Consider the following 13,121-nt stretch of genomic DNA (forward strand, 5'->3'; position numbering starts at 1 on the left):
CATTCCTTTCGTACTCTCAAATATGCATTGGGCCGGCGCATTCAAATATTGCACCACCTCGCGCTCGTTGCCTTTCGTTGTGCTCTGGTGCCAATTTGAATGAGCATCGTAAACGTGCGTGCGGTGATGTATCAGGACTGCGTGATGCACGTTAAAGACCCCAGACTGGTAGTGGTACTGCACTGGCTAAATTTCTCATCTGCAGCGGGAACCTGCAGTGTCGCCGCAGTTTGTCAAATTTGATTGGTTTGGGGACGTTAACTTAGCCATCCCTGTCCCGTCGATAGCTCAGTTGGTAGAGCGGTGGACTGTAGAGGAAATAGCTGCTGTCATCCATAGGTCGCTGGTTCGAATCCGGCTCGACGGACGTACTTTTTTTTTTATTACGTCATTGATGACGTCACAGTCCCCTGGGACCGATTTCACCAACAGCTGTCGCTATAAAAACTGGTAGTGCCCACGACGGTTCCACAAGCGAAACCGTTCTCGCCGCCTTAGCGCCCGCTGCAAGTTTTTCATAGAAGAATATTACAACACTGCTAAAAAAAAAAGTTTGTTCAGGTTAAGCGTTTTTTCTCCAGTACACTAATTACCCAAGTACGCTATACCCATAAACGGAAATGTAAAAACTTAGTAATATCTTAAAAATAAATGAATTAAAAAAAATCCTCACACAATTTTTCTTTGCAGTTCTGGTTTGAGTAAAGAAAAACAGAAAAATACCCAGTCTTGGCGACGAAACAACTGTGAGTGCGCAGGCGAGCTGGTGGAAGTTGATCATGATGTAGAATACCCGAGACTGTGGTAAAAGCTGGGAAACTTGGTCGAAGAAAAAAGACAGGGGAAAAGAACGTCTACAGAATACCCGAGGCTGTGGTAAAAGCTGGGAAACTTGGTCGAAGAAAAAAGACAGGGGAAAGGAACGTCCACAAACGTTATTTTCCCCTGTCTTTTTTCTTCGACCAAGTTTCCCAGCTTTTACCACAGTCTTGGGTATCTACCGGGTGAAACAAGGAGACGGTAGGCTCTTTAAATCGACCGGAAAATTCGGTTTCTTAACCTATCGCGCTAAGACTTTGTGCAGCGTTGCCCACAGATGGTGCATTTTTTTTTGTAAAATTTGCAAAGAGCGAACTTACCTGAGGAAAAAGTGAAGAAAGAAAAAGGCTTAGCTCCTATGGAAATGCAGCGACGCCACCGGTCTGCAATCAACACGGCGCCGTTTTGCACGGGAGACAAGAGATGGCGCAACGAACGCCGCCAACGAACGAGCATACGGGCGCCGAGAGCCGGCCGAGGTATTCCTCAAAGGCTCTTTAGCAGACGATCTTTTCGACTCAAAAGCGGCGAGCGTTCCGCAGGCGGCGACAGTCGCAGAAACAAAAAAGACAGGCGCGGTAACAACAAGGAGCTGCAGTTCCTTGTCTGCTAATTACGCCGGCTCTCGGCGTCGTCTGCTCGTTCGTTGGCGGCAGTTGGCGTCGCGACCGCTTGCGCCATCTCTTGTCTACCGTGCAAAACGGCGCCGTGTTCTTTGAAAACCGGTGGCGTCGCTGCGTTTCCATAGGAGCTAAGCCTTTTTCTTTCTTCACTTTTTCCTCAGGTAAGTTCGCTCTTTGCAAATTTTACAAAAAAAATGCACCATCTGTGGGCAACGCTGCACAAAGTCGTAGCGCGATAGGTTAAGAAACCGAATTTTCCGGTCGATTTAAAGAGCCTACCGTCTCCTTGTTTCACCCGGTACATCATGATCTTGGCTACGATATGTTTCGGTGGCGCCACCTCCCGTGGGCGATGTACTGTGACGTAGAGGGCAGGTTTCGAGCAGACGACGTGCTAAGTATTCGCAAGGAATGTTTATGTTTATTTGCATATGTGTCAATTGATAATTGATTAATTGCGTATGATGTTTCCAAGAGTATTTTCTACTGAATTACAGCGTTTACAAATTACAACCAGTCCTTGCAGGGCCCCTTTTATTTATTTATTTTTTTTATTTATTTTACCCTCAGGGCATGAGCATTACAGAGGGGGAAGTGGTTGCATGAGTTAAAAAAAAAAAACAAAAAAACACAGACACAGATACACAGGAAAATACAATCAGTGAAGATCAGAAAAAAATGCGTTCCAAGGCTTTTTTAAAAAGAACATGATCTATGATGGAGACTACGGGTGCAGCCAGGTGGTTCCAGTCAAAGGATGTAGACGGTATGAAGGAATGGTGAAAGACGTTGGTGCGAGCATATGGGATGCCAACTTTGTGTTGATGGTCAAGTCTAGGTGAAACGTAAAGAGGAGGTATAATTAAATTATTACGCAGCGTGTCATTAGTGAAATAAATTTTATGAAACAAACTGAGACGGGCTACTTTTCTACGGGTTGATAATTCAGGGAGAGAAAGATTAGATTTAAAGGGATACTTCAACAAAATTTGAAATATTCCCGTCGTGTTCAAAAATAGGTTGAATATGGTCCATAATATCCGTAAATGACAATCGCACGTTTGTATTTTGATCCTGGTGTCTGTATTTTTCGTTATAAACGGCCCACTCTGGCAAGCGCTCGGAGAAGGCCCAGCTTAGAGCACGTGACATCCAACGCAAACGTGACGTAGGTCGTCTCAAGACGAGCAAAGCTACGGCGAGGCTGACGTCGAGAGGATGGCCTAGTCGTTCCAGCCACCTAAGCGGCTGCTTTTGTACGAATTTTGAGTGACGGGTTAATCTTCTATAATCTTCTAGGGGGACAATAGCGACTTCTGCGACACACAAAAGGGATTCTCGGGAAGAGGGGAGTTCCTCCTTCCCCCTTCTCTCGTCGTGGCCGGAGACGAGACAACCTCCGTCACTAGCTGTCAAGGTTCCTAGACGAGCATTACAAACGAGACGTTAGCGACATCCACCAGGTGCTCTTTGCTAATCGTTTAATTCGTTTTAAAATTCCTTTTCGAGACTTTTTTTAACAAGATATTGGTATGTTCCATGGGATACTGCTCTTTTGAACACATATAGACCAAAAAATGAGCGCCGAAATTTCGTTGTAGTATCCCTTTAAAGGATCTTTTAAAGAAAACCCTAGAGACATTACGCGGCCTCCGTCACAGCGTTACTGATCCTTGTTCTCTTGGATCTGTAGAATTTCCTGTAGTAAAGTTATTTTGCAGTCAGCAAAGGCACGTAGCCAGGGGGAAGGGGGCATGGGGCACGGCCCCCCCCCCCCCCCCCCCCCCCTCCGAAATCTTCTATTTTGCTAGGACCTCCTCTTCCCCCCGCCCCCCCTCCCCCCCCCCCCCCCCCGCCACACACACACACAAAAACATATTTTCCCATGGCAAAAAAAAAAAAAAAAAAAAAAAGACGGACGGAAGCGGAGCGTCGCACCATTTATGTCGGAGTCGTATCGCCTCACGATTTTTGTACTATCCTGTTTGGACAGGCCCTTAGCTGCGCACCTGCGCGCTGTCGTTCTGTTGTGTAGCCGCGCACACAACAGAACGACACAAACGTCAATATCAGCTTGCTGATACTGACGTTTCAGTCCAAGTGTGATTCAGCAGCTGGTGGCGAGCATTCGTCCGGCGCCGTGCGAACATAACCTAAGTGGTTTTGGTTGTTTAGTAGTGGCGCTTTCACTCTCCCGCATCGAATGTGTGGCAAGGGCTTGCTACACCGAGACTTCTGCTCGGAGGTAAAACTGATGTTCCAATAACTTTTAAGGCAATTGGTTAATTTGTTTCCTCCCATTTTTGCGAATCTAGAATTGATTATATATTTAAAAGTTCTATCTGAAAAGGCAACCGCACATCTTGCACAACTCTTCAAATCCACAAAAAAAAAAAAAAAAGTACAAAAACGGTTGTAATGCATAGCAGGTGTATACATGTGCCATTTTTGGAACGCTGAAGTGTCGCTGACTTTCTAATATTATAGGTCTCGATAGCGGAAATGATTTCACACGTTTCGCGTCGAACGGGTGACTAAACAGGCATTTATTTGAAACAACTTCTTTAGCCAGTCACTGCCTCTTCCAGCCACCTGTTTCAAGATTCCTAATTTTCAAAACGCAAAATGCAAAAAAAAAAAAAGAAAAAAAATATGCGTCGCAAATTGTTGGCCAAGTGTGTCACACGTGAGACATATGGTGTCAGTCCGATTCCTCTGGGATTGATGTCTACGCTCTCGGCGCTTTTCATCGGTGAGATTAGCGACTGGCTTAACGATAGCGATTCCTGAAATGGAGATGCCGGCGCTAAGCCGGGTTTTAAACCCCTGGCGCCCTTCCAGAATCCACCATTGCCGTAGATGCAAAAATGTTCCAAATGCCGGTATTCATGATTAAAAACAAATACCTCCGACTTGCATAACAATACCAACAATTTATCAGACGTTTCGTCTCCTATGCGGGAGACACCATCAGTGCGGCCTGGGAACTACGCGACAACTTTTCTTGGCAATGCAGTGGAAGGTACGTCCCGCGTCCCCTCTCCCATTTTGGGTGTACGCAGGCTCTCCTCCTCTCCCATTTCCGGGGAGAGGAGGAGAGCCTTCGTACACTCAAAATGGGAGAGGGGACGCGGGACGTACAGTCGTCCTCAATATGAGCGTGAACACGCCACCGTCGACCGATTGGTACTGCCAGCTCCAGCTAGCGGCGCTTCCACGAGTCACTGCGAGAATAAGCGCCTGCGCAGAAAGAACGGATGCGCTGTTGCGATAGCGTGTATCACCCCCGTTCTGGAATCTTAAAACCGTCCGCGGCCCGTCTGTTTTGTTTTATTGATAGTTGGAAGCGCTGGTTGTGATAAGCAATCGGCCACGGACTGCGCTTTTTAAACGACAAATCCTGCGGTGTAGCTTGCGCGTGTCGGCATAGTCGGTAGTCACTGTTGATGATATAAAACAAATCAGTTTGACAAGGAAATAGGAATCGGGGGCGTTATGATTGGGTCTTGAAGTTGGTATCAGTGAAGACGTTTTATCTATACCTCGTTTCACCTTAAATTCAGACGCAGCCGATGCTACGAGCTAATCGGACCAATCAGAAGGGGTCAAAAGCGCGCCATCATGCTTGTTCGTCAAAAAAATACATGCGCGCCTGCTTAGAAAAAAAAAAATTCAGTTCCGCGTTAACGAAAAGATAGCGCACGAAGCGAGATCAGAAAAACGGAGCGCGCGTGGAGGGTCGCATCTACACTGACCGCGCAACTTTTTATAAATATATAAAGCTGGCAGCACTGACTGCCTTATCCAAACTGACATGCAAAAGGGGGTGGCATGCGTTCTCGTAACAGCCCATCCGTCCTTTCTGCGCAGGCGCTTATTCTCGCAGTGACTCGTGGAAGCGCCGCTAGCTGGAGCTGGCAGTACCAATCGGTCAACGGCGGCGTGTTCACGCTCATATTGAGGACGACTGTACCTTCCACTGCATTGCCAAGAAAAGTTGTCGCGGAGTATAGCTACCAGCGATCCAAGAAGAAGCGTTGGATTGCTGGTAGCTAGTTGGGTGTTCCCAGGCCGCACTGATGATGTCTCGCGCATAGGAGACGAAACGTCTGATAAATTGTTGGTATTGTTATGCAAGTCGGAGGTATTTGTTTTTAATTGCCGTAGATGTTTCTCTCTGACGACACCAACCACCGTCTGGCGGGAGAGCGGTGGCGCGTGAGTGATTGCGCAATCACCGGCCAATCAGCGTCGAGCTAGGGGGTGTGACGTCATCACCTGGCTCAGCCAATCAGCATCGAGACAAAGCACGTTTCACGTGAAAAGGAATAAACTTGGAACAGCGTTCACAGTGGTACTAACAAGGTGCAGGAAGTCGTTTTTATTTAAGCGTTTACTACACACGTAAGAGGTTCTTGAGTTTAAACTGCCCATTTTAAGCTTGATGAGACATTCCTTTCTCTGTTTCCTCTCGTTATACTTTGTTTCAGCTTCTGTCCGAGCGCGGCCGATGTTATGAGCCGAAGGGCCAATCAAACAGCGAAAGAGGCACAACGTCATGGCGTGCTCTCTGCAGTTCATAGGACCAGCTGGTATTCGCCGTCTCTCTGTGCGCGTTCCTCCGCCGGCTAGTCCTATCAAGCGCAGCGAACACGCCATGACGCTGCGCTTTTTGCGCTATTTGATTGGCTTTTCGGCTCATAACATCGGCCGCGCTCGGACCGAAGCTGAAACGAAGTATAGAATAATACCAATCACACGCTGTTCACCGTAGTAGGTGTTGTGCTGGGGTAGAGTGCTGGATATTCTATTTTTTCTATCCAGTGCTTTGATACTGGGGGTAAGGAATAATTAAATAGGTCATAAAGCGGCATCGGGTTGGAATGTTCACGACTTTACAGAGGCGTACTGGTCCTAGTCTGGACGAAGTAATCTCGCACGGACCGCCACTGTTTCAGAAGCTTCTTGGTCGCGGTGAAATTACGAGGATAAAAAGAGACTATCTCTATCAGTCATTCCTTCGCAAAGCTTGATGACCTAATTGTGAGATCGCGAAACCACCCGCCCGACGACAGTCGAGCGCGGCTCAACGTTTGGATACGTCAACTACATGAGCACTCGACTTCGGCTCGTCAGACACGCAAACAGTGCTGGAAGCAGCATTTGAGCATTTTGTAGCAGGTTCTCTAGCATTCAAGATATGTGGAGCAGCCGCTAACGCTTGTGGAGCAGATTCAAATGAAAAAAAAAAAAAAAAAAGTGATGGCATATTTAAATGCGTTTTTCTGTGATAATGATTGCCAGTTCCTCTTTGATACTGAAGTATATTACACATCACATTTTGTGCTAAAAATAAGTAGGATGCACAAAGAACAGATAGCCTTTTTTTTTAGATAAGGCTCTGGTCAGAGCAGGGTCCATTTAAGCCGGGTAGTAAAAATGGTTGAGTTGAAAAATAAATCATAGCCTAACCCTTCAGATGCGATAAAGCCTCCCTCCCATCGCCGTTCTACACTCGGTAGTTTAATTGGCCTGTAAATATAATTTCTGCAAAATGCCAGCAAAAACCCAGCATATCCGCTACACCAATAAAAACGCGTCCCCAAGTTTTATGAACCTGCCAAACTCAAAACTCTAATGTCATAAACTACAAAAACGACCACTGACAAATATTATGAAAGCCTACACTTGTGCTTTAAATGTGACACTGCTCTTCAGCGGCGCTGGAACTAGAGTTAAGTTAAAGTTCGCTGCTCTTTCATTTGACAGCTGCACAAGAGCTACCGTATTTATTCAAAAATTGAGACCCGTGTTTCTTTTCTAATATTTTTTCGGCTGTTTTCTTTTTCTTTTTTAATTATCATTAGAGATTAATCTGCAATGACGATAAAGAAGGTCGATCTGTAATAATCCTGAGAGTGAATTCCGTGCCTATTGCGCTAACCCTTCAACAGGTCAGTCGCTGCTCCTAGCACTCCGGTGCAAAGCGGTGAAGCCCGACGCATGCACACTCATGTGTGGTGAGATGTAGTGAAGGTTGACAGGAGCGGCGCAAGTGCCACGGTACTCTGCAGTCACGGCATGAAGGCATGTGGCAGACATGATAATCGAGCGATTTTACCAGGAGCACAACATCCCGGTTCTGTCTTATCACAGTATACCACCATCCTACTTTTTTGCGAAGTTTTCTCGAGACGAGTTCCTGACCTCGCAGACATCGTCTGGTAATTTAGACGACGTCGACGATCAACTGGCCAGAGCGATTGGCAAACAAACCCTATACTTCGTTTCAGCTGAAGTCGACGCTACAGCCGACTTTACGAGCCAATGGGACCAATTAAACAGCATAAAAGCGCGACTTCATGGCATTCATCTCCCTGTACGTGCTTTTTCATCGGCTAAACCAATCGGATGCAGTGAATGTCCCGCAAACGGGAAAGGGAAGGAGGGCTGTGTTCGAAATCTTACCCAAATAGATCCGAGCTACTCCGGCGGGTCGTGTCACGTGATAACACAGATAGAGCGACGCTGGAAGCGGGCAGGTTTTCGAACGGGAAGGTACAAAACCCTTATCCTGGAGTAAGATGGAGGAAATTTTGGAACACTGCCAAGGATTCGAGAGCCCGACAGAACAGATGAACAGCATTGGTAGGTGGCGTGTGGCGTCAAGTCTGACGAGAACCGAGGTCACCGAAAAGCGGCGGAAGCGAGGAGGAAAATCGTGACGTCGGCTCGATCTGCGCTAAGGCCAGACGCTTGAACATCCACGATTTTTGCCGGAGTCTTGTCGCCTCACGATTTCTGAAGTGTCCTGTTCGGACAGGCCTTAACGCAGTGGTCTAAATAAACGTTTTGTACTGCAACTTTCTCGATACCAGCAGCGACCAACCCTGAGCTTACGTCATTTGTGATTTTTTTATGAAACGCACGTGCCGCGGGCTGCCCTCGTGAATTCATGAATGCGACGGACGCTTCAATGGCGACACGATGCATAAAAAGTGCACAAAAGACAGACATGCAAAACGCGTCTGCAGGCCGCGCGTTCTCCGCGGCCACGACCGGACGAGCATGCCGTAATTTTGCTTTTGACATTTCTGCACCGCTGCCTCTCAGGTACTGAGAACATATAGAGATAAATCAGCCAATGATTTGTCGCACATAAAATAAGAAAGAAATTAAGAAGTGGAAGTAGTTTTTCAGTCGAAGCGGCTGGCTAAGCGTTCTGAAACTTCAGGTCGATCCGGACTTTCAAGTCGAACTGGCCTCGCACCAGTGACGAAGGAAAGGACAGAACCTGAAATGCTTTGTGTGCGGACCCCGAACAAAGCCCACTGAAGATTCAACGGCCCAGACCGAACATATTTCTCCAGCCGCATGTGTTCCCTAAATGTTCATTTACAGAGGCGTGCGCAGGATTTTTCATTAGGGGGGGGCGAGGTTTCCCTAGAGCGCACCCGCCGCCGCCCCCCCCCCCCCCCCCTTTCTATCAACGCACTCCCACTGATGTCTTTACGCTCATATTGTAGTGCTGAGACGAGATATGGTTATGAAACGTTTATTTCAACAATATTGAATTGTAACATATACAAAATATTATTAAGCAGTAGGTTTCACTTTCTCGTGAAACGTCCGCAAAGAAAGGCAGTCCCTGCGCAGCTGAGACGTCAGTGACGCAACGCGCGTACAAAGAATTTTTGTTCTTTCTAAACCAAAGAAAGATACGACACATATGCCATCTTTAACAGCACAGAATATTTAAAAATATTGCCTCAACGTGACTCTGCTAGTATGGAAAATATAGTATACATACAGGGCAAACGCATGGGTGCACCTACCCTTGGCGAAAACTGTCATATGGTGTCTGCAACGTCCATGCGGAGGACGAAAAACGCCACCCAATACACAACGTAATGGCAACGCTTAAAAGCACGAGAATATACCGCAGATTAAAAATAAGAGAAACAACAAGTTACAGTATTTAGTAATTATTGAAGATAAACGCTATGACATGCCATTTTTTTTGCTTCTGAGCATCCAAACGTACAGTTGATAATCTTACTTTTCGGCGCTTGATAGAAATATGTAATAGAAACAACAAGATAACAAGCCCGCGTTATGTGATGCTCAACAAACATTATACAAACTAATGGATATGTTATGTGGCGGTAAAAATATTTTATGACTAGATTACTAGAAATGTGTAGCACGTGGGAGATATAGCTCTTTTCACCAATCGTGAAAAGTCTAAAGCAAAATTCTACGCGATTTTGTCGCGAACTGTTCGATAACTGACTGCGTCGCGGCGTCCTTTTATGGTTGTTTTTTTCGTTGCGCGCACTATACTTCGTTTCAGCTTCGGTCCAGACGCAGCCGATGCCACAAGCGCGAGCATGTGGCCCAGAACAGTGCTTGCACAGCACGAGCGCGCGTGCTTGGCAGGGATGCTGAAAGCCCGGAGCTCGCGCTTGTAGCTTTGGCTGCGTCTGGACCGAAGCTGAAACGAAGTATAGAGGGGGGGAATTTTGGCGTCGGTGTTGGCCTCCTGCGCTGCCCAGAGGGTGCTGCGAATGGGACTTGTTAGGACTTGGTTTGGGTGGTACAAATGGACCTTTTCCTAGAAGCGTTCTGCGCACGCGCGAGCGCCCGATGCCAAGCGGCAGCAGTCGGAACGAAAAATCGAGGAAATTCGGAAGGAGGGTGTATATCAGCGAGTAGAACACGTAACTGCAGCATATATATAATTGTGTTACACAAAAAAAGAACGTCGACGGAAAGGAAAACACGACGTTTGGGTGGACGCCACGGATGCCCCTATTTAAAGTCGCGCTGCTCAGAGAGCGAAGAAACTGGTGGCGTAGCTCCCATTATCGATTGGTAGCGCAGGTAGGTCACTTCCTCGATTTTTAGTTCGTGCAGCCACCGCCTGGTGCCGTCGGTATGTGGAAAAGGTCCATTTTAGCGTCTCAAACTGTCATGCATGCAGAAGCGTGCCTGCTCTGGTGAGGAGCGCGAGATCACGAGGAAAATACAAAGACAGAACAAAAATTCGAACGCCATCAAAGCTAAGACGCTGAGAGCGTGAGCCAAGAGATGCCGTTTCACGCGTTCCAAAGTAGACGTCAAAAAGAAGAAAAAAATTAAAGCATCGCGACACAGGTGCTGTGACGTCACCACCCAGAGGTAAGAGACGCGTGCCCTAGCGGTGGTGTCATGAATTTGTCGCTTTCGATTCTCTTGCAACGTTGAGTTTGGCCGATTTCTAGCGTCCAAACGTGTTTTTTCGTTCTTTAGCACCACATAGAATTGAAAAAGCTCGACCAACGTGCCATAGGTAGTGCTATGCTCAATCAGGTGAGCTTGTACTACCCAACATGAGGGCGCTACAGTTTGTTCAAAACTTCTGCGCAGGAGGCCGGCACCGTCGCGCTTCGAGTCGGGCCAACTTCGTGCCCCCTCCTAGATGATTAGAGGGGGCGGCCGCCCCCCCTGCCCCCCCTGTGCGCACGCCTATGCTCATTTAACAATCACGAAAAGGCAGTCAAATAACCAAATATTCTATTATTTCTTCATGACGCAAATATTGCGTTATAAAGATAATATTTCGTTTTGACGATAATATAGTCATAATATAGTTACATTCAGGTTCGCCCTATCAAACATGTAATAGATCTGACAGCTCCTTGTTTGTCACATATCTTCAACCTTTGTTTAGAAACGGGAGTGTCCCCAAAAAGTATGGAAGTCGCTGAAGTGTCTGTTATATACAAAAAAAAGGTAACAAATATGGTCTTGGTAACTATAGGCCTATTTCTGTTCTACCTATCTTTTCAAAAGGATCGGAAAAGCTATTGCACGATCGTGTGAACTTATTAATGAACACGATGTGCTCATTCCCAGCAAATTCGGCTTCCGTAAAAATCATTCTACTGAATCTGCGTTACCTACCCCAAAAGAATTATATTTACAAAACTTTGAAGAGAGGAAGATTGCACCCGATCGGTGGTCTTCATTGATTTCACAAAGGCTTTTAAGTTTTGATCTGCTAAACCACAAAATACTACTTCAGAAACTCGAGCGCTAAGGTGTGCGTGGACACGCCCTTTCTCTGCTATTTACGGTACAGACATCAATACTCTAACATAAATGGACGCTTCTCAGGAGTAAAACCTATACTCTCGGATGTTCCGCAAGGAAGTATACTTGGCCCCCTTCTTTTTAATATTTCTATTACTGATATAACCAGCATGAATTTGAACGCAAAGTTTATTATATACACAGGTGATACTATACTTCGTCTCACCCTACGATGGACTAAAGGTGAGCTACGGGCCGCCCGATCCAATCACGAGCCACTTAGAAATTGCGTGGTATTGCTGTTTGATGAATGTATCAGTGCCCGCGTCTTTGATCGCTGATGGGGCTGGGCGCGGACAGTGGTTCGAATCGAATAGCAGTGAGTGACTCAACAATTTTACATTGCGAAAATACCCACGGCGTACAGGCTGTTTGCAGCGTCGAAGCTATAGAAATGATGCAGCGTTTTTGAGTTCGGAGCATCATTCGTCACCCCTAATCAAAGGTAGGCATGCCATAGTTTAGTGTGGATCGTGATTGGACCTGGCGGCCCGTGGCTTTGGCCTTTAGTCCATCGTTGATGAGACAAAGTTTAGCTTGTTTTTCCCTGGCGAACAACCCGATGATATTATAACTATAGCAAATCATACTTTGTTAAAACTGCACTAATAGGCGTCGAGAAACTTCTTGAAGCTCAATACTGCAAAAACCAAGGCCGGTCCTCTTTCGCTCCAAAAAATAAAGTAACCTATTTTTCGAAACAGGTTCTGCACAACTAATGTATTATTGAATTAACAAACTCGTTTAAAACCCTTGGAGAGTTGTTTACGGAGGAAGGTCAGGACTTGGAATAAACATATAGACTCTGTTACATCTAGATTAGCGCAGAGTCGGTCTAGTGCGACGTCACAGCTCCATACTTACTACAAAAGTTAAATTATTACTGTACCACTCTCTGTTTTACTTGCATATATTAGTTACCGCTATCTTGTGTCGGGCACAACCACGATTACCAACCTAGAAAGAATTCATGTATTGCTGAAAAAGATGTTGCGCTCTATTTGTAATGCCTCTTACGATTGCCATGCTTCACCGTTGTTTGAGATACTTTCAATTATAAACATTTATGATTTGTATACCTATAGGTTAAGCACAGCTTTCGATCAGAATTAAAACGTAACACGCAGAATCTAGAATCAGTGGCTTCAATAACTAGAAACGACCCCGCTTACCCAAGTCGTCATAGCGAATGCTAGAAGTTGGATATATCTAGAACTAATTACGGAACCCTAATGCTGAAATACTTGCTTCTCAAAACTCTGAACGATCATATTGATAACAAAATTGATTTGATTAATACTACATTATACGACCTAAGGTCAATGTACTTGTAGTTCTATAAGGTTCTGCTTGCTAAGATATTGTTTACATCTTTCAACATGAAAAATATATTTTGTGTATTTCAAGGAGGCCAATATTTTTGTTTTTGTTTACTTGCTTTCTTAGTGCTTGATGTAGCATGCTTGCGGTAGAAATTGCACTATGCAACATGTTTTTAAAAACTCTTTAGGTATTTATATTCTTTGACAACGCTGTCTTTGGGTG

General features: G+C 45.8%; 1 non-coding gene across 1 annotated transcript; it reads left to right on the forward strand.

Moving 5' to 3' along the window:
* Positions 1–277: 277 nt before the first annotated feature.
* Positions 278–367, forward strand: Trnay-gua. Its single transcript is given in 2 exon segments — positions 278–314; positions 332–367. It is a non-coding gene; the product is annotated as a tRNA-Tyr (tRNA).
* Positions 368–13,121: the final 12,754 nt, after the last annotated feature.

Source organism: Ixodes scapularis, unplaced genomic scaffold, assembly GCF_016920785.2.
Source record: "Ixodes scapularis isolate PalLabHiFi unplaced genomic scaffold, ASM1692078v2 PGA_scaffold2__306_contigs__length_199485367, whole genome shotgun sequence".
Taxonomy (NCBI): Eukaryota; Metazoa; Arthropoda; class Arachnida; order Ixodida; family Ixodidae; genus Ixodes; species Ixodes scapularis.